Source organism: Mirounga angustirostris, unplaced genomic scaffold (assembly GCF_029215605.1).
Source record: "Mirounga angustirostris isolate CCGP_5_RB_7025 unplaced genomic scaffold, mMirAng1.0.hap1 SCAF_14, whole genome shotgun sequence".
Classification (NCBI taxonomy): Eukaryota; Metazoa; Chordata; class Mammalia; order Carnivora; family Phocidae; genus Mirounga; species Mirounga angustirostris.
Window position 1 is genome coordinate 74542258 of NW_026991722.1, and position 18656 is coordinate 74560913.

Consider the following 18656-nt stretch of genomic DNA (forward strand, 5'->3'; position numbering starts at 1 on the left):
TATTAATAAGCACCTTCAATATGCCAGGCCCTGTTCAGTGAACAGAACAAGCCCAAACAGCCTGCCTTTGTGGAGTATAAATTCTCACAGGCAGATGTGTATAAAATTTTAGTTTGTAAATCACAGGCAATGATGATTTTTTTTTTTTCCTGGTTCATACTCCTCGTGTTTTCTGTGTTATTGCAGACTTGTCATAATGATCGTTTTTAATAAATGGGCTGTTTCTTCCAGAGAGTACACCATGATTTTCCTAACCGTTCTCACCTGATTGCTTCTAGTTTGTGGATCCTATGTATAATCTTTGATAAAATATTTTAGTTCATTTCCTGGATGTGAGGTTCCTAAGCCGCTCCAGATGAAAAAAGTGAATAATAAAATTTGAAGGAAATAGCATCTATCTCTAGAGATGGAATTGTTGAGTTAGAAGGAAGAATAGAGCTGCCACCTGCCTCAGTCCAAAATGGTCCTAAGAAAAGGTGGTGATTAAGTGGGATTTTATCCATTCATTTGACAGATATTACTGAGTGCCTGTTGTGTGTTTGGCAGTATTCTTGATGCTAGGGATATGAGGGTGAACAGGCAAGTGAAGTCTTTGCCAAAATTGAGCTTGGTGCAATTGGGAGGGCTTAAATTCTATGTAGAAAAGGAATATATAGCTGCTAAATTCTCATTGGAAGGGGACTTAAAAATTCTTTCCTTAAGAGCCAAACTCAGTTCCAGCTCTTGTTAATATTTATCCCACAGTAATGAGATGGTCCCAGCCTTACAAATCTTGAATTTAAATGGTTTGCATGTGTTTTGGGGGCGCTTGGCTGGCTCAGTTGGTAAGCATGTGGCTCTGAATCTTGGGGTTGTGAGTTCAAGCCCCATGTTGGGTGTAGAGATTACTTAAAATCTTAAAAAATAAGTGGTTTGCTTGTGTTTTGGAACAAGGCAGGTAGGAGAAATGTATAAATAAGTTTTTCTAAACTACTAGTTGGTATTATATCCTCAGGACCAACGAGAGAAGCTGATCTTGAAATATGATTAGGAAAAGAAAGTTATTTCATTTATATTCTTGCCCTTTATCTGTTTTTAAAAACAGCTTATTGCGGTATAATTGACATATAAAAAACTGCACATATTTAAAGTGTACAATTTTGTAAGTTTGACATATACACACACACACACCCATGGAACCATCACCACAGTCAAGATAGTGAATATACCCAGTGTACTAGCCAGAGAAATCTTAGTTTGTATAAAGTGAAAGTAAATGCTGATTACAGCTGGGACTTTTCACATACCTACATCTTTTTTTTTTTTGAAGTTAAACAGTTCTTTTGTTTTTTTTAATAAATCTTTTTTTTAAAGATTTACTTATTTATTTGACAGAGAGACAGCGAGAGAGGGAACACAAGCAAGGGGAGTGTGAGAGGGAGAAGCAGGCTTCCTGCGGAGCAGGGAGGCCGATGTGGGGCTCGATCCCAGGACCTGGGATCATGACCTGAGCTGAAGGCAGACGCTTAACGACTGAGCCACCCAGGCACCCCTAAACAATTGTTTATAAAGATTGAAAGACCATCTCAATTAGGAAAGTAAAACATGTTCTTTGTAACAAATTCGAACAATACAGAACTGGATAAAGCAAAAAGTGGGAGTCCCAACTCTCCCTACAGAGGTAGTTTCCCTACTTTAAGTCCTGTTAGGAAAGAAAAATTGCTGCCAATTCTTTTTTGTTATTTCTGATTTTTGTTATACTTATTGAAAGATTTCCTTTGGGGGCATCTGGGTGGTTCAGGTGGTTACGTGTCTGCTTTCAGCTCAGGTCATGATCTTGGGGTCCTGGGATGGAGCCCCACGCCTGGCTCCCTGCTCAGTGGGGAGCCTGCTTCTCCCTCTCCCCCTCCCTCTGCCATTCCTCCTGCTCATGCTTGTGTGTTCTCTTTCAAATAAATAAATAAAATCTTTATTTTATTATTTTTTTATCTTACAAAGCTGCTGCATGGATTTTTTTTTTATTACGTTCAATTAGCCGACGTACAGTACATCATTAGTTTTTGATGTGGTGTTCAACAATTTGTTAGTTGCATATAACACCCAGTGCCCATCACCACACATGCCCTCTTTAATACCCATCACCCTGTTACCTCACAAACCTACATCTTAATCACATTCAGTTGTATATTTGTCATATGTTTGACTGAGTGTAGTTACTGAACAACCATGGGAGTTTAGTTTTTAAAAAATGAGATTTTCGGGGCGCCTGGGTGGCTCAGTTGGTTAAGCGACTGCCTTCGGCTCAGGTCATGATCCTGGAGTCCCGGGATCGAGTCCCGCATCGGGCTCCCTGCTCAGCAAGGAGTCTGCTTCTCCCTCTGACCCTCCCCACTCTTGTGCTCTCTCTCTCTCTTTCTCTCTCTCAAATAAATAAATAAATAAAATCTTAAAAAAAAAATGAGATTTTCAGTAAAGGTGCCAAGACAATTCAATGAGGAAAGAATAGTCTTTTCAATTAATGGTGTTGGAACAACTGGATAGCCACATGCATATGATGAAGTTGGACCCCTGTCTCTCTTACCATATGTAAAAATTAATTCAAAATGGATCAAACACTGAAGTGTAAGAGCAAGACTGCAAGACTCAGATGAAAACATAAGTGTAAATCTTTGTGACTTTGGATTAGTCAGTGGTTTTTTTAGACATGACACCAAAAGCACAGGTGGGTGACAAAACGAAAAATAGAAAAAATTTAAAACTTCTGTGCTTCAGAGGACACCATCAAGAAAATGAAAAGGCAACCCACAGTATGTGAAAAATACAAAACATGTATCTGATAAGGGTCTAGTATCTTAAATATCCTAAGTAAGAGTCTTTAACTCTTCTTCTTCTTCTTTTTTTTTTTTTTTTAAGTAGGCTCCACACCCAATGTGGGGCTTGAACTCATGACCCTGAGATTGAGAGTCGCATGCTCTACCAACTGAGCCAGCCAGGTGCACAAAGAGTTCTTTAACTCTTCTTTTTTTTTTTTTTTTTTTTAAGATTTTATTTATTTGAGAGAGAGAATGAGAGACAGAGAGCATGAGAGAAAGGAGGGTCAGAGGGAGAAGCAGACTCCTTACTGAGCAGGGAGCCCTATGTGGGACTCGATCCTGGGACTCCAGGATCATGACCTGAGCCGAAGGCAGTCGCTTAACCAACTGAGCCACCCAGGCGCCCCTTCTTTAACTCTTCTAACTAATCAGTAAAATGACAACCCAATTTAAAATGGGCAAAAGATTTGAATAGCATTTCTACGAAGAAGATACACAAATGGCCAATAAGAACATAAAAAGATGTTCAATATCACTCACTAGGGACATGTGCATCAAGATCACAATGAGATACCACTTCATCTGCTAGCATGGCTATAATTAAAACAAGGGACAGTCAGAAAGATGGCAAGGCTGTGGAGAAATTGGAAGACTCATACACTGCTGCTGGGAAAAATAAATGGTGCAGCCCCTTTGGAAAACAGTTTGGCAGTTCCTCAAAATGTTACACAATCACCATGTGATCTAGCAGTTCCATTCCTGGGTGTACTATATGCCCAAGAGAATTGATAAGATATGTTCTTGCAAAAACTTGTGCATGAGTGTTCACAACATCATTCATAACAGTCAACACGTGGAGATCCCCTAAATGTCTATCAGCTGATGAATGGAAAAACAAATGTGGTATGTCCAGACAATGCAATATTACTCAGCCATAAATAGATGCTGCAATGTGCACGAATCTTGAGGACATGATGCTAAGTGAAAGAAGCCAGGTACAAAAGGCCACATATTCTATGATTCTGTTTATATGAAATGTCCAGAATAGGAAAATCCATAGAGACAGAAAGTCAGTTAGTGGTTGCCTAGGGCTGGGGCAAAGTACAATGGGGATTGATTACTAATGAGTATGAGGGTTCTGTTGGGCGTGAGGAAATGTTCTGGAAATTACATAATGGTGATAGTTGCAGAATCCTTGTGAATATCCTAAAAGTCACTGCACTGTACATTTCAAAAGGGTGGCTTTTATGGTGTATGAATCGTATCAAATTAAAAAAATAAAAAGGGGCGCCTGGGTGGCTCAGTCTTTAAGCGTCTGCCTTCGGCTCAGATCATGATCCCAGGGTCCTGGGATGGAGCCCCGAATTGGGCTCCCTGCTCGGCGGGAAGCCTGCTTCTCCCTCTCCCGCTCCCCCTGCTTGTGTTCCTGCTCTCACTATCTCTCTCTCTGTCAAATAAATAAAATCTTAAAAAAGAAAAAAAAAAGAAAAACAGGGAGTAGATAGTCAAGGCCTCAGGAAAAAACAATGTGTGTACACAATAATGGGGCCAAACCTCAGGTTCTTTCTTCAGAGGGGAGCACCTCAGACCCTTACACAGAGCTGAGCTTTGTTTTTTTTGTTTTTTTTTAATTTTAGAGAGAGCTAGAGGACACGAGTGGGAGGGGCAGAGGGAGAGGGAGAGAGAATCTCAAGCAAACTCCGCACTGAGCGAGGAGCTGACGCAGGGCTTGATCTCATGACCCTGAGATCACATCCAGAGCTGAAACCAAGAGTAGGATGCTCACCAACTGTACCACCCAGGTACCTGCACAGAGCTTATTTTTAATTTAGATTAAGTTCTAACGCTGGATCATCTGGTTCCTCCGTTGCACACTAAGCCAGTTGACCACAACACTCTTCCTCCGAAAACTGCCCCTCCCTCACAGATGTGGCCCCAGCAGCCATTTTTATACTATGTGACTTTATCAAATGAACCACATAGGGAACCTAACCCAAAAGGGCCAGGCGGATTCTCTCCTCTGGTACTGTGGCACTCTGCAAATGACTAGAACTGAGTTGATATAACCTTCCGGTTGTGGCAGAGTCATGTCCAGGGAGAAGCTCAGCAGGGGAGTCTGCAGAAACAAAAGAATGAAAAGATGGGCAAAGGGACACAGAGGTGAGAGTGACTAAGAAAATGGCCTCTTCGGTTTCTGCCGAGTTTCTGTTTCCTGTTTCTGCCCCCTTGTTTCGCTTTTGCCCCCATACCCTGATAATAAATGTTCATTTTTCTCCCTTAAGCTAGTAGGCTTTGAAACTTAGAATTGAAAAGACTTTGGCTATGGTACTAGGTTCCCAGAGGTGAAAAATGTACTGTCACTGGTAATGTGGGCATTAAATATTTGTGTGAATGCAGTGAATTAAAGGTGGGAGGCCCTGCCCGAAGCCACCAACACGAAGAGCAGTAATAAATTAATAGCCCATAAAAACAAGTCCCTGTGAAAAGCAGAGCCAGGAACTCCAAAAAGCTCATCAGTCTGGGACCATTTATTTGAGAGGCTTGTGGTGGCTGACCTCAGTGCACCTGAGGGCACCATTTGGTTATAGCACGGTAAGAATGATGTTACAGTGGTCATGAGCCACGAAAGGCTCATCAGATGAAGCTGTGTTCTTTATTCAGGAGTATCTTTAATGGAAAAAAAAAGTTTAAATGAAATGTTCAGACATTTAAAGATGTAAGATTCACTTACTTGGCACATAGACATTGTGAAATACATCATTGTATAACATAATGACAGGTACATCTAGTCCAAATGTATAATTATATATACCTCCAGAAACAGCATATCCCAGGGCGCCTGGGTGGCTCAGTCGTTAAGTGTCTGCCCTTGGCTCAGGTCATGATCCCAGGCTCCTGGGATCGAGCCCCGCATTGGGCTCCCTGCTCCGCGGGAAGCCTGCTTCTCCCACTCCCACTCCCCCTGCTTGTGTTCCCTCTCTCGCTGTGTCTCTCTGTCAAATAAATAAATAAAATCTTTAAAAAAAAAAAAAAAGAAACAGCATATCCCCTAAATAAATAAGTTGGTAGCAAAAGTGAGGAATAAATTATTTTATAATTTTGCTGTTTCTTTCCCTGGGGAATCCTTGACTGAAGCTGTTATGAAATATAGAAGAAAAAAAAATCCTCACTCTTCTCTAATAGACCATGTACTGATCACAGATAATCCTCCATGCTAGATCAGTGGATTTCAACCCTATCCGACCCAGTGTCCCTTTAGCAGGAAATGTTTTCTAAAATCTCATTAGGAGCCCTGAAAGAAATTAATATGCACTGTAATCTCTCCACACTCAAATATGTATATACATGTAGATGTCTGTATATATATTTAGTTTGCATTTTCATAATTAATGATACTGAGTTTTTCATGTGCTTATTGGCCAATCTGTGCATCTTTGGAGAAATGCCTCTTCAGATCCTTTGCCCATTTTTCAATTGAGTGATTTGCCTCTTTAGAATTTAAGAGTTCTTTATGTATTCAGATATAATTCCTTATCAGATGTATGCTCTGCAAAAGTCTTCTCCCGTTCAGTGTGTGGGGGGGGATTACAGTATTGAAATGGAGAAAATGGGAAATATGATATTCTTGCAGGTGAACTGGATCTATTTCTATAACTGTGTTTTGAAATCCCAGCACATTTGATATTTCAGATGTAAAAAAGACCTCGGAGACCACACCCTTTGGAAGACAGCAGAGAGTAGGGGATGGATAAGGGAAAGAGCTGTGAACTCAAGAGGTGATGGGGCAGTTGTGAGATCGATCGACCTGTAGGGACTGGGTCTGCTGTCGCTGAAAACAAGGTATTCAGGAATGGATCCTGTGTGCCAGACACTGGGATATGATTATTTACTTGTTGTGCATCCTTAGAGCTGGTAACTTCTTGGCAGTGTGTTTCTTTATATGTCAAATGGGGATCAGTGTTATTGTGTCAAGTATGCTATTGTCTTTATGACAATAGCCAAGACACTGTTAAATGCTTTCTAGGCTTCATTTCATTCAGTCTCCCACAAAGCATGAGGTAGGCACTGAGGAGTACAACAGACTTTGAGAGCCTATACAAGCAGTAGAGTCAGGATTTGAATCCACGTTTGTCTGATTCCAGAATCTTTGCTCTTAACTATTTCATTACATAGCCTTCAAATGCTGTGAAGTCATTTTGTTTGCTCTAAATCATTGTCTAATGTTATGTGGGATTGTTTTTATGGTTCTATTACCTGCTGTGTACCAAGAGTAAGGGATAATGAGGATTATGAGGGTCAACTTGAAATGGGAGAAATCTTGCTTGTAGAGATGATAGTTAGTGGAACGCCATATGTTTTGCCTGTTCCCTGACATTAGCATACAATGTAACCAATTATCTTTTCAAATTTACTTACAAACTATTAGATTCTAAATATTTGGAAGGATTATACAACAGACTCAGGAAAATAAGACCCAGAGATATGGTCCCATTAGTGTCAAATCTGGTAACTTTCTAAGATTGTGTCTTAATGACTGTGGGAGGCAGAATAATGCCCCCCATTCCAGATACCCATCCTAATCCCAGAAACCTGGGACTTTGTTACCTTCTGTGGCAAAAGGGACTTTGCCAATGTGATTAAGGGTTTTGAGATGGGGAGATTGTCCTGGATTATCCAGGTGAGCGTATTCACAAGGGTCCTTTAAAAAATGGACAGGAGGGGCTGAAGCATCAGTCAGAAAAGGCCTGTGACAACAGCCGCACAGGTCAGAGTGATGAGATTGCTAGCTAGAGGCTATGAGCCAAGGAATGAGGCTGGAAAAGGCAACAGGTGGGTTTTCCTCCCGGAATTCCAGAATTCCCTCTAGAGCCTCCAGAAGGAATGCAGCCCTGCCAAGGCCTCGATTTTAGCCTACAAGACCCATTTTGGATTTCAGACCTCCAGAACTATACAATAATATATCTGTGTTATTTTAAGCCACCAAATTTGTGGCAGTTTGTTACAGCATCAATAGGAAACTAATACAGTTACTAACTCCATAGAAATATTATGAACATAAGATTCTTAATTCAGATTAAGCTAGAAAGAATTTTATTTACTATCAATGACTTTAGTCGGTAATCTCGGGACAGTTTGGTTTGTTTCCTTCTGGGAGGATTTTGGTGTATGTTTTTCTGTGTACACTCAAATACGTGGCAAGGGACCAGGGCTTGAGGGAGAAGTGCAAAGCTAACTCAATTAGATAAATGATTATCCCCCAACAAAACAAGTTTTATAAGCACAGGAAAAAAAAAATTCTCACCCAAACAAAATGAGAGCTTTAAAAAAAATTCAAGACCATTTGTGTGAATTTGAATTTTTTTCTCTTAAAAAATAAGTGGAAAGGGGCGCCTGGGTGGCTCAGTTGGTTAAGCCACTGCCTTCGGCTCAGGTCATGATCCTGGAGTCCCGGGATCGAGTCCCGCATCGGGCTCTCTGCTCGGCAGGGAGTCTGCTTCTCCCTCTCATGCTCTCTGTCTCTCATTCTCTCTCTCAAATAAATAAATAAAAAAATCTTTAAAAAAAAAAAAAAAAAAAAAAAAAAAAAAAAAAAAAATAAGTGGAAAAATAAAGATTTTTAAGAGTAGAAACGTTTGCCTCATTTAAGGGTTTTGTGGTAACTAGGTGGGAATCCTATTCAGTGGTAGGAAAAGATACTGTGGTAGGTGATGTAAAGAGACAAAGGCTGCAAAGCACGTATGTTTAACTTGAAAAGTTTACAATGATTTGAATCCCACTCAGGATGTGTATGGTACAACTTAAAGCAAGGGAGGTAAATCCTTAGGTGATAACCATCTCGGTTTGCCTGGGATGGGATTTTCAGTGCTAAAACTGGGGAAGTCCCCTGGCAAACAGGATGAGTTGGTGACCCTCAGAGGACTAAGTCAGCTAGCTTCAGGAAGGCTCACGATAGCATGGATTCTGAGCCAGGCCCCCACGGGCCACTGACACGGCTTACCACACGCCGTCCCCCTCCCCCCGCCAGTCCACCCCAAGCTTCACTCTTAAGAGACTTGTACTGGCTAAACTTGAATTAGATCTGTTAAAAAACAGAAGGGGCTACTGCAAGAAGCAGGGACGCTTTCTAAGAAATGTAGCCTCTAAGCCTGACTTTTCCTGATTTTACATCAAACAACTTCAAGTTTACCTGGAAGTCTGAATAAAAATGAAAAAGAACAATAGCAACAACAAAAAGCATCAAGGGTGTACTTTTTATGTGACTTGTCTCATAATGAAAACCCAACTTTGTGCTCTAGTGAGGACAGTTTTCTGAAATATACAGACTATGTGTTAATCTTTCCCAATAATACAATGATTATTGTATTTTTTTAGCCAGTGAACAGTCTCTAGCAGATCTAAATCCAACACAATGGAATCCAGGTTTCTTTGGCAAAAGAAATAGCACTTTCTATTCCAAAAACCACCTACATGTGAGTGAGTGATACTTAGAACCCTATTTTACAGTTGAGTAAAAGCTCAGTCTCATTAGTGTTTGATAAAATACTCTGAAAATGTTGCCTTTTTCTCGTTATTATGCCCCCGTCTGTCATAAGAGATTTGGTAATAATTGGTGGTTAAGGGAGAACGAAAGCGCAGAGGAAAGGACTCGTCAGACTCCAAAAACATCGACCTGATAATAACATTCTGAATTTCTGTTGTCTGGATGCAGATAACAATAATCTCTAAATTCATGTAAGCAAACCGCAAAGCCTTCTCTTGGGATTTTCCCAGGTCTTTTCTATCCTTAAGTGTGGTCCCTGACAACTGTACATCTGAGTAGTTTGACAACTCTCAAGTGTTAGGTATATGTGATGTGAGCCGTGTAGAGATACATGAGGTGTGTGGTATGCCCTATGGGTTAGCTCAACCAAGAGGAAGTGTTTGTGGAGGATGGCATCTTTTCAGTTGCTTCCCCTTTTCTAGTTTTATCATTTTTCTGTTAGAACATTAAATGGGAAGTGGGGTGATAAACTGCAGACATCTTCTTTGGGTCAGTTGATGGTAAATGTTGCCTTTCCTGCCTGGAGAATTATCCAGAAGGCTCATCTCCTGCTCCTTGCAATTAGCCTCTTTATTAGGGGTGGGACCCAGTGGCCTCAGCCTTCTCTTTGGCCCAAATCTGCCATTTGGCTTTGGTTTTGGTCTCAGCCTCTGGAAACCCAAGTAGTCATATGACTACTTCAACATCGTTTCTGGCCTCTCTGAACTTGTATGCTATCATGAATGTGGGATTACATAAGTAACCATGGTCTCCAGTCACAGCATAGATGTCGGCGGTGTGAATGAGGCTTGTTATTGCAATGTTGTCAATACGTTAATACTCACTTTTGAATGTAGGTGAGCGTTCTAGTTGTAACTGGAATGAAAAAAAGTCTCCTTAGGTTCTTTATATGTTGAAATTTTATCAGTAGTTTAAATACACATTTAGGGGTGCCTGGGTGGCTCAGTCGGTTAAGTGACTGCCTTTGGCTCAGGTCATGATCCAGGAGTCCTGGGATTGAGTCCCGCATCGGGCTCCCTGCTCAGCAGGGAGTCTGCTTCTCCCTCTGACCCTCCCCCCTCTCATGTGCTCTCTCTCTCTCTCTCATTCTCTCTCTCTCAAATAAATAAATAAAATCTTAAAAAAATAAAATAAGTACACATTTAGATTTATAACTAAAGTGAAATGATTGAAACGATTTTATTTTCCAAAATAATAACTAAGAACTCTCAAAAAGTTTAATAAAAAAATTGATGGACAGACTATTAGGAGAGATTTTTGGTGACTAGGTAATAATTTGAATAAGAATAAAAGGCCTAGGAGCTCCTGGATGGTTCAGTAGGTTGAGCTTGATTTCAGCTCAAGTCGTGATCTGAGGGTCGTGGAATCAAGGCCCTCGTCAGGATCCATGCTCAGTGGGGAGCCTGCTTGAGATTTTCTCCCTCTTCCTCTGCCCCTCTACCACCTCTCTTTCTCTCTCTAAAATAAGTATAATTTTTTTTAGAAGAATAAAGGCCTAAAGATTTTAGAAATTTAAAATATGAGTGAAGAAAATCTGTAACTTACTCTTGAAAATATTCAGAAAGTATCTTCAAGCAGTATGCAGAGCTTTAGTTTATGGGATCATTTCTGTGAAATTACATCATCATCATCATCATCAACTCAGTTTTCAAGTACAGAATTTGAGGAGGACATGTCTTTACTATGTTGATATAGTATCTAGAAGAAAGGAAAATTTGATAATTTGATGGCAACATCACTATCAACAGTGCCCAGTCTGGCAAAGCAGCCAAAAGTATCTTAGCTCTCTCTACCTTTGAACCGTTTAAAGTGAACATCTAATTAATATCCAGATGTTCAGTGCAGCAATTACAGGGACAATCCTAAGGAATCAATGTTCATATATTATAAAAATCAAACTTTAAAATCTGATTAGTAAACTACAGTAATAAAATTGAAATAACAAACCACTGGAAAAGCTTCAGATTTTTTCTTGGCAGTGGCAGTAGATTTTTTCTATGGCAGTGATATTGGGCTGTGGTTATTGATTTTAGCACTCAGCCATTTGGCCAAATGTTCATTTGGTGTGTATTGTGTATGGTATGTATGTGTATTCACGTAACATAAAATTAACTTTTTTTTTTAAGATTTATTTATTTTCAGCAGAAAGATCATGAGCATGAGGGACTGAGGGAGAGGGAGGGAGAGTCTTAGTCGACTTCATGCTGAGCACGGAGCCCAGCATGGGGCTTGATCTCACAACCTAAGCCGAAACCAAAAGTTGGATGCTTAACTGACTGCCACCCAGGCACCCCTAAAATTAACTATTTTAAAGTGAACAACTCAGTGGCATTTAATACACACATAATGTGCATCCACTACCTTTATCTAGGTCCAGATCGCTTGTTATCCCCCCCAAAGGAAACCCCACACCCATTAAGCAGCAGTTCCCCATTTCCCCCTCCCTCCCAGCTCCTGGCAATTGCCAATCTGCTCCCTGTCTCTGTGGATTCATCTAGTCTGCATATTTCATGTAAATGGAATCCTACAACATACGACATTTTATGTCTGGCTTCTTTCATTTAGCATTATGTTTTTGAGGTTCATCCACATGATAGTATGCATCAATATTTCACTCTTTTTTATGGCCCAGTAATATTCTGTTGTATGGATATATCACATTTGTTTATCCACTCATCAGCTGATGGACATTGGGGTTGCTTTTACCCGTTGGCTAGTGTGAATAGTGCTACAATGAACACAGATAGTCTGAGTCTCTGTTTTCAATTCTTGCAGTATATACCTAAGAGGAGAATTGCTGGGTAATATGGTTATTCTATGTTTAACTTCTTGTGGGACCACCAAACTGACTTCCCTCCTGTTATTCTTCATACCCAGGATGTGTGCGCAGCTGTGGCCTGCTGAGCCAGAAATTCATAGTTTCTTTGATTGGCTCCCAAAATAACCAAGGTGTGGTAACACCGTGTCACTGGCATCATCAGATTCCAGAGACCTTTGCCAGGATGCCTTTGCAGTTGTCCTTGTACGTGGGCACATCTGCTGAAGACAAACCAAAACATCTGTGTTGGGAAGAACTTAACCTGACCTCGATTGTGCTGGCTTACTGGGGACATTCATCTGTGCATTCATCAAATAGTTATTCAGCATGTAGCGTTTATCTGGAACCAAATAGGCAAAAATCTCTGCCTCAAGAAGCTTACATTCCAGGGCGCCTGGGTGGCTCAGTTGGTTAAGCGACTGCCTTTGGCTCAGGTCATGATCCTGGAGTCCCGGGATCAAGTCCCGCATTGGGCTCCTTGCTCCGCAGGGAGCCTGCTTCTCCCTCTGACCCTCCCCACTCTCATGTGCTCTCTGTCTCTCTCATTCTCTCTGTCTCAGATAAATAAATAAAATCTTAAAAAAAAAAAAAAAAAGAAGAAGCTTACATTCCAGTGTCAGGAGACAGGCAACAGACAATAAAAATAATAAGTAGGGGCAGTCAGAGAAAGCCACACAAATTTATTAGCCCGTGGTTGTTTATAATTCTCTTTATATTTAAAAAAATTTCTGTTGTGACTGTCATTATGTTCTGTAGTTTATTTGCTTTCTTTTTCTTAGACACACATCTCTGACAAGATTTGTCTTTTTACTTTTTTTCACAGAACCAGCTTTTAGTTTTTTTAGTTGTCTCAGTTATTTGTTATTTCGTTGATTTCTGCTCTGATAGTTATTATTTCCTTCTTGTTTCTTTTAGTTGATTCTGCTGCTCCTTTTCCAGTGTTTCAGGTTGAATGCTTGGCTCCTACCTTTTTTAACCTTCCTTGTTTCCTGACAAATGTATATAAAGCTATATGTTTCCCTTTAAATTAGTGCTTTTTGCTGTGTCCCACCGGTTTTGACATGTGCTGTTTTCATTATCACTCAGTTTTACACATTCCAAAAGTCATTTAGCAATGTGTTATTTGGTTTCCAAATAGTTTTAAAATCCATCTTTAAAAACTGCATTTTTCATTTCATTGAAATGCAGTTGGAGAGGGCGCCTGGGTGGCTCAGTTGGTTGGGCGACTGCCTTCGGCTCAGGTCATGATCCTGGAGTCCCGGGATCGAGTCCCGCATCAGGCTCCCTGCTCGGCGGGGAGTCTGCTTCTCCCTCTGACCCTCCTCCCTCTCATGCTGTCTCTCATTCTCTCTGCCTCGAATAAATAAATAAAATCTTTAAAAAAAAAAAAAAAAAAAAAAAGAAATGCAGTTGGAGGACCTAGTCTGTATCATATTGATCATTGAAGCAATTCATGTCTGCTTTTGTACATGTTCCATGTGCATCTTAAAAGAATGTGCATTCAGGGCTGGGTGTTGAATTCTCTCTATGTCTGTTAGCTCAAGGTAGGCCCTCTCTAAGGAAGTACATTTGAGCTGAGATCTGAATTCCAAGAAGGAGCCAACTCTCTGAAAATGTAGGAAGAAAGGATCCCAGGCAGAAGAGATAGCAAGTGTAAAGGCCCTGAGGTATGAATAAACTTGGTATGTCCCAGGAGCAGAAAGAGGGCAGTATGAATGGAGTGTAGTGGGCAAAGAAGAGAGTAAAGTGAGCTAAGATCCTGAAAGGAAGTCAGGGGCCAGATCAAGCAGGGCCTCAGAGGCCATGGTATGGACTTTTTATTTTATTTTTATTTTTTAAAAGATTTATTTATTTGAGTGAGAGAGCACGCATGGGGGGCGGTGAGGGGAAGGGGCAGAGGGAGAGAGAGTCCCAGGCAGACTCCCCACTGAGCGTGGAGCCCAGTGTGGGGCTTGATCTCTTGACCCTGTGATCAGGACCTGAGCTGAAACCAAGAATCGGATGCTTAACCAACTGAGCCACCCAGGTGCCCCATGGACTTTTGATTTTAACTAACACAGTACATTCATTGACCACTTACCAGGTGCTGTGCTAAGCACTTTATATAAGCTGAATGTCAAGTACAAATTGATCTCATTTTATTTTTTTAAAGATTTTATTTATTTATTTATTTGTCAGAGAGAGAGAGAGCATAAGCAGGGGGAGCTGCAGGCAGAGGGAGAAGCAGGCTCCCCGCTGAGCAAGGAGCCCAATGCGGGGCTCGGTCTCAGGGCCCCAGGATCATGACGTGAGCCGAAGGCAGACGCTTACCCAGTGAGCCGCCCAGGCGTCCCTGATCTCATTTTATACAATGGAGGAATCATTTTGATATTAAAAGTACCTTAGTGATCATATTTAGCCCTGTCCTTTCCTTTTGTAAATAAGAAAACTGAGATGAAGTCTCGACGGTTCTCACAGCTAGTTGTTTGCAGCCCGGGCTCTGGACATCCTGTCTCTTTGATAGATAAGCTCCTAAAAAGGAGGACTCCGTTTTTATATAATTTCATTGAAATTTTATTGAAAGGAATCTTATCTTGTTAGGAACACCTCTGTAAAACAAAAATCACTTTCACCCATACTGTGTGCTGATTTTGTACATCTAGATTTTTATTGATTGGATTTATTTCCAGTAAGTGCCCCACAGGGACTCCTTCCTCTCCTGAAACATTCTGCTCACTCTAATTTTACCCCTCTGCTTCAGGTTGACATTTGGATGTGTTTCTGTGAGGCAGCAGCTTCACCGCCCTTTATTCTCCGGGGGGCCACCTTCATTTCCAGAACGACCCATCCCGGCCCTTTTTTGATGAGGCCTCTGTGGCACATTCAAAAGCCTCCACATCACAGAGATACTCGGTAATTACCCGCTGGCACTGCCTGGCTGCATGCGGGGTTTCCCACCTCACCGTCCTTGAGGCCAAGCCACTTTGCTCTCCTGGCACCCCGGGAGCAAATGTGGATGTACCCTGAGCAAGCAAAGCCTAATCTAGGTGCTGTGCCAGGCAGTCCTCACATCGAATGGCCACAGTGCACGTTTGATGCCTGCCGGCCTAGGAGCCTGACTCAACAGAGGGTGCCATTGTGAACCTTGTCCTGGAGTGCTTTATCTTAAGTTGAAGGTAGAGTTATTCCCATCAGAAAAAGAGATGTTTTTTTCCCTGATGGTGGATGGCAAAGTCAACGCCTCAGGCAAGGTCAGTGCCTGAGTTCCACGGTAAGAAAGCCAAAGATAAGATTTATATCCACCAAACACGGGCTTATCCCTTCTTCCTTGCAAATCCTTGCCGTTACAGTTCTGGCTTGCTGGCCCTGCTGGGGATCTCCACTGGAATATTTTCTTACAAGACACATATTAGGGGTGCCTGGGTGGCTCAGTCGTTAAGTGTCTGCCTTCCGCTCGGATCATGATCCCAGTTTCCTGGGATCGAGCCCCAAGTCGGGCTTCCTGCTCGGCGGGAAGCCTGCTTCTCCCTCTCCCACTCCCCTTGCTTGTGTTCCCTCTCTCGCTGCCTCTCTCTCTCTGTCAAATAAATTAAAAAAAAAAAAAATCTTAAAAAAAAAAAGACACATTATTATGCTTTTGGAGGGTATGAGGAAATCTGAACAGCAATCTGGCCTCAGCCTTCATTTGAGACTCAGATGAAAAGAATGTCTAAATGCTGCAAAGAAAGTATATATTTTTAATGCTATAAAGAAATATCTACATGGGGCACCTGGGTGGCTCAGTTGTTAAGTGTCTGCCTTTGGCTCGGGTCATGATCCCAGGGTCCTGGGATCGAGCCCCACATTGGGCTCCCTGCTCCGCGGGAAGCCTGCTTCTCCCTCTCCCACTCCCCCTGCTTGTGTTCCCTCTCTCGCCGTGTCTCTGTCAAATAAATAAATAAATAATCTTAAAAAAAAAAGATTTTATTTATTTATTTGAGAGAGAGCATAAGCAGTGGGGAAGGTCAAAGGCAGAGGGAGAAGCAGACACCCCGCTGAGCAGAGAGCCAGATGCAGGGCTTGATCCCAGGACCCCAGGAACATGGCCTGGCCGAAGGCAGACACTTAACCAACTAAGCTACCCAGGCACCCCTCCCTTCTTTATTTTTAATTGTGACAAATATATTTTGAATATAAGATGTAATGCATGGGCTTGATGGTTCTCCAAATACTTAAATTTGAAATTTCCATAGCATCCAGACTAAAGTCTCACATTCTCCTTAAGGAAAAATGTTATGCAGATGTGTTCTGTCTTGAACATCTCTCAGTATCATTTGCTATCCTTCTTTGGCATCATTTTAAGTTACTGCATGCAGCTCTGTTATATGAGTGTGCCATAATTTATTGGACCAACCCTCTTTTGTTGGACCTAAAGGAATTTAACAAAATTCTTTCTTGGATTCTTTCTTTTCTTCCTGTCACCACCACCAAATTAGTAGTCCAGGTTGCTTACTGAATCAGTCCTTTATGATCCCGACGGGTTTCCCTCCTGTCAACATCCTCATGGCTTCCTGAAGGATGTTCTTTTTTTTTTAAGATTTAAGATTTTTTAAGATTTTATTTATTTTTGAGAGAGAGAGAGAGAGAAAGAGTGAGCATGCACACAAGCAGGGGGAGCTGCAGGCAGACGGAGAAGCAGGCTCCCCGCTGAGCAAGGAGCCCAATGTGGGACTTGATCCCAGGACTCTGAGATCATGACCTGAGCCTAAGGCAGACGCTTAACCAACTGAGCCACCCAGGCGCCCCTGCCTGAAGGATGTTCTTAAGTCACCACTTTCCTTGTGTCCCCTGTCAGCCCAAGAATGGCTCCATCTTGACTTTGCAATTGGTCCAAACACTTCCGCCTTTTTTTCCCCCCAGGATTTTCTGCACATCAGTCTCTTTTCATCTTCATCTACTTTCTTCCCATTCTAGGGAGTCAGCCAGGTCTACCAGTAATTTGAGCACATACCGTACTCATTTCTTTCTGGGCCTGGCTTGTGCTGCTGTTCCTTCAAGAGGGCGTCTTCTCCTCCTGCCAGACGATGTGTCCGGCCTCTTCATCTGGGGGACCCGCTCGTGTCTCGAGAGCTTCACAAAACCCCCTGTGGTTACTCTTGCCTATACGGATTTTGCCTTTCTTTGCACTTTTGGTTATGAGATGGGCCCACACAGTTCACGAAGCAGTAAGAAAACAAGGCTTTGTCCTTCCTTGGATAGACTTAGAAGACAAGGGCCGTGTTGTAAATGTCCCCATCACACTGGCCGTCTGCCAGTTCTTGGAACACGCTCACTTGTTTTCCCACTTCAGTGTTTGCACTTCCTGTCCCTCTGTTCCCCCAGCTCATCACAGCCAGCTCCTTCCTGACGTTCGGATCTAGCTTAAATGCCACCTCGTCGGAGAGGCCATCCCTGACCCCTATCAGAAGTAACCCCATTGTTTCTGTCATGGCATGCTGCTTGTTTTTCTTATACCCTTTACCCCAAGCTGTTCTCATCTCATTTCTTTATACATTGCTTGCCCATTTTCCCCACTGCACCTAACCTCTTGGAGAGCCTGGCTTGTTCACTTATTTATCCCTAGGACCTGCACAGTGCCAGGATGCTCAGTAAATGTTTGCTGAGTGAATTAATGAAATTAGATGGAATGGGGGCAGAGAAGGGGGACAGGGACGTGGAGACTGTCACTTGGATTTCTGGTTTGGGAGATTGAGCTGATGGGAATACTACTAACTGAGCTTGGGATTTCTGGAGGAGCACCTGTGGGTGAGGTAGAGCAGAGGGAGTGATTTCTCCTTTGTGCTCATTTGATTTGCCTCTAAACTATTTAAATGGACTATTTAGAGGTGGTTAAATATATGGGCCTGGAGTCTAGGAGTGATACTGAGGCACCATCCAAATAACAGTAATAGCTAGCATAGTTAGACATATGGTTAAAACTTTAAAGAATAACAATAGCTAACATTTTTAAAAAGATTTATTTATTTTAGAGCACAAGTGGGACAGAGGGAGAGGGAGAGAATCTTTTTTTTAATTTTAAAAAGATTTTATTTATTTGAGGGAGAGAGAGCACAGACACAAGCGGGGGGAGGGGCAGAGAGAGAAGCAGACTCCCTGCTAAACAGGGAGTCTGATGGGGGGCTCGATCCCAGGACCCTGAGATCCACGCCTGAGCCAAAGGCAGGCGCTTAACCAACTAAGCCACCCAGGCGCCCCAAGAGAGAATCTTAAGCAGACTCCGAGCTGAGCCTGGAGCCCGACCTGTGGCTCAATCTCATGCCCCTGAGATCATGACCTGAGCTGAAATCAAGAGTTGGACACTTAACCAACTGTGCCACCCAGGCACCCCCAATTAGCTAACATTTATTGAGTGCTTACTCTGTAACAGGCAGTGAGCCAAGTACTCTACATGCATTTACACTTACAGCAATTAAGACTTAAAACAACGCTTAGACACACAGATGCAACTGAGGATTCTAAGCATTAGATAAGCTGCCTGAGGCCACTT

General features: G+C 42.1%; 1 protein-coding gene across 1 annotated transcript in view; it reads left to right on the top strand.

The window, feature by feature from the left end:
* IFT81 (intraflagellar transport 81) overlaps nucleotides 1-18656 on the top strand; it is a 182113-nt gene that overhangs the window by 128 nt on the left and 163329 nt on the right. The gene's annotated exons all lie outside the window — the stretch shown is intronic.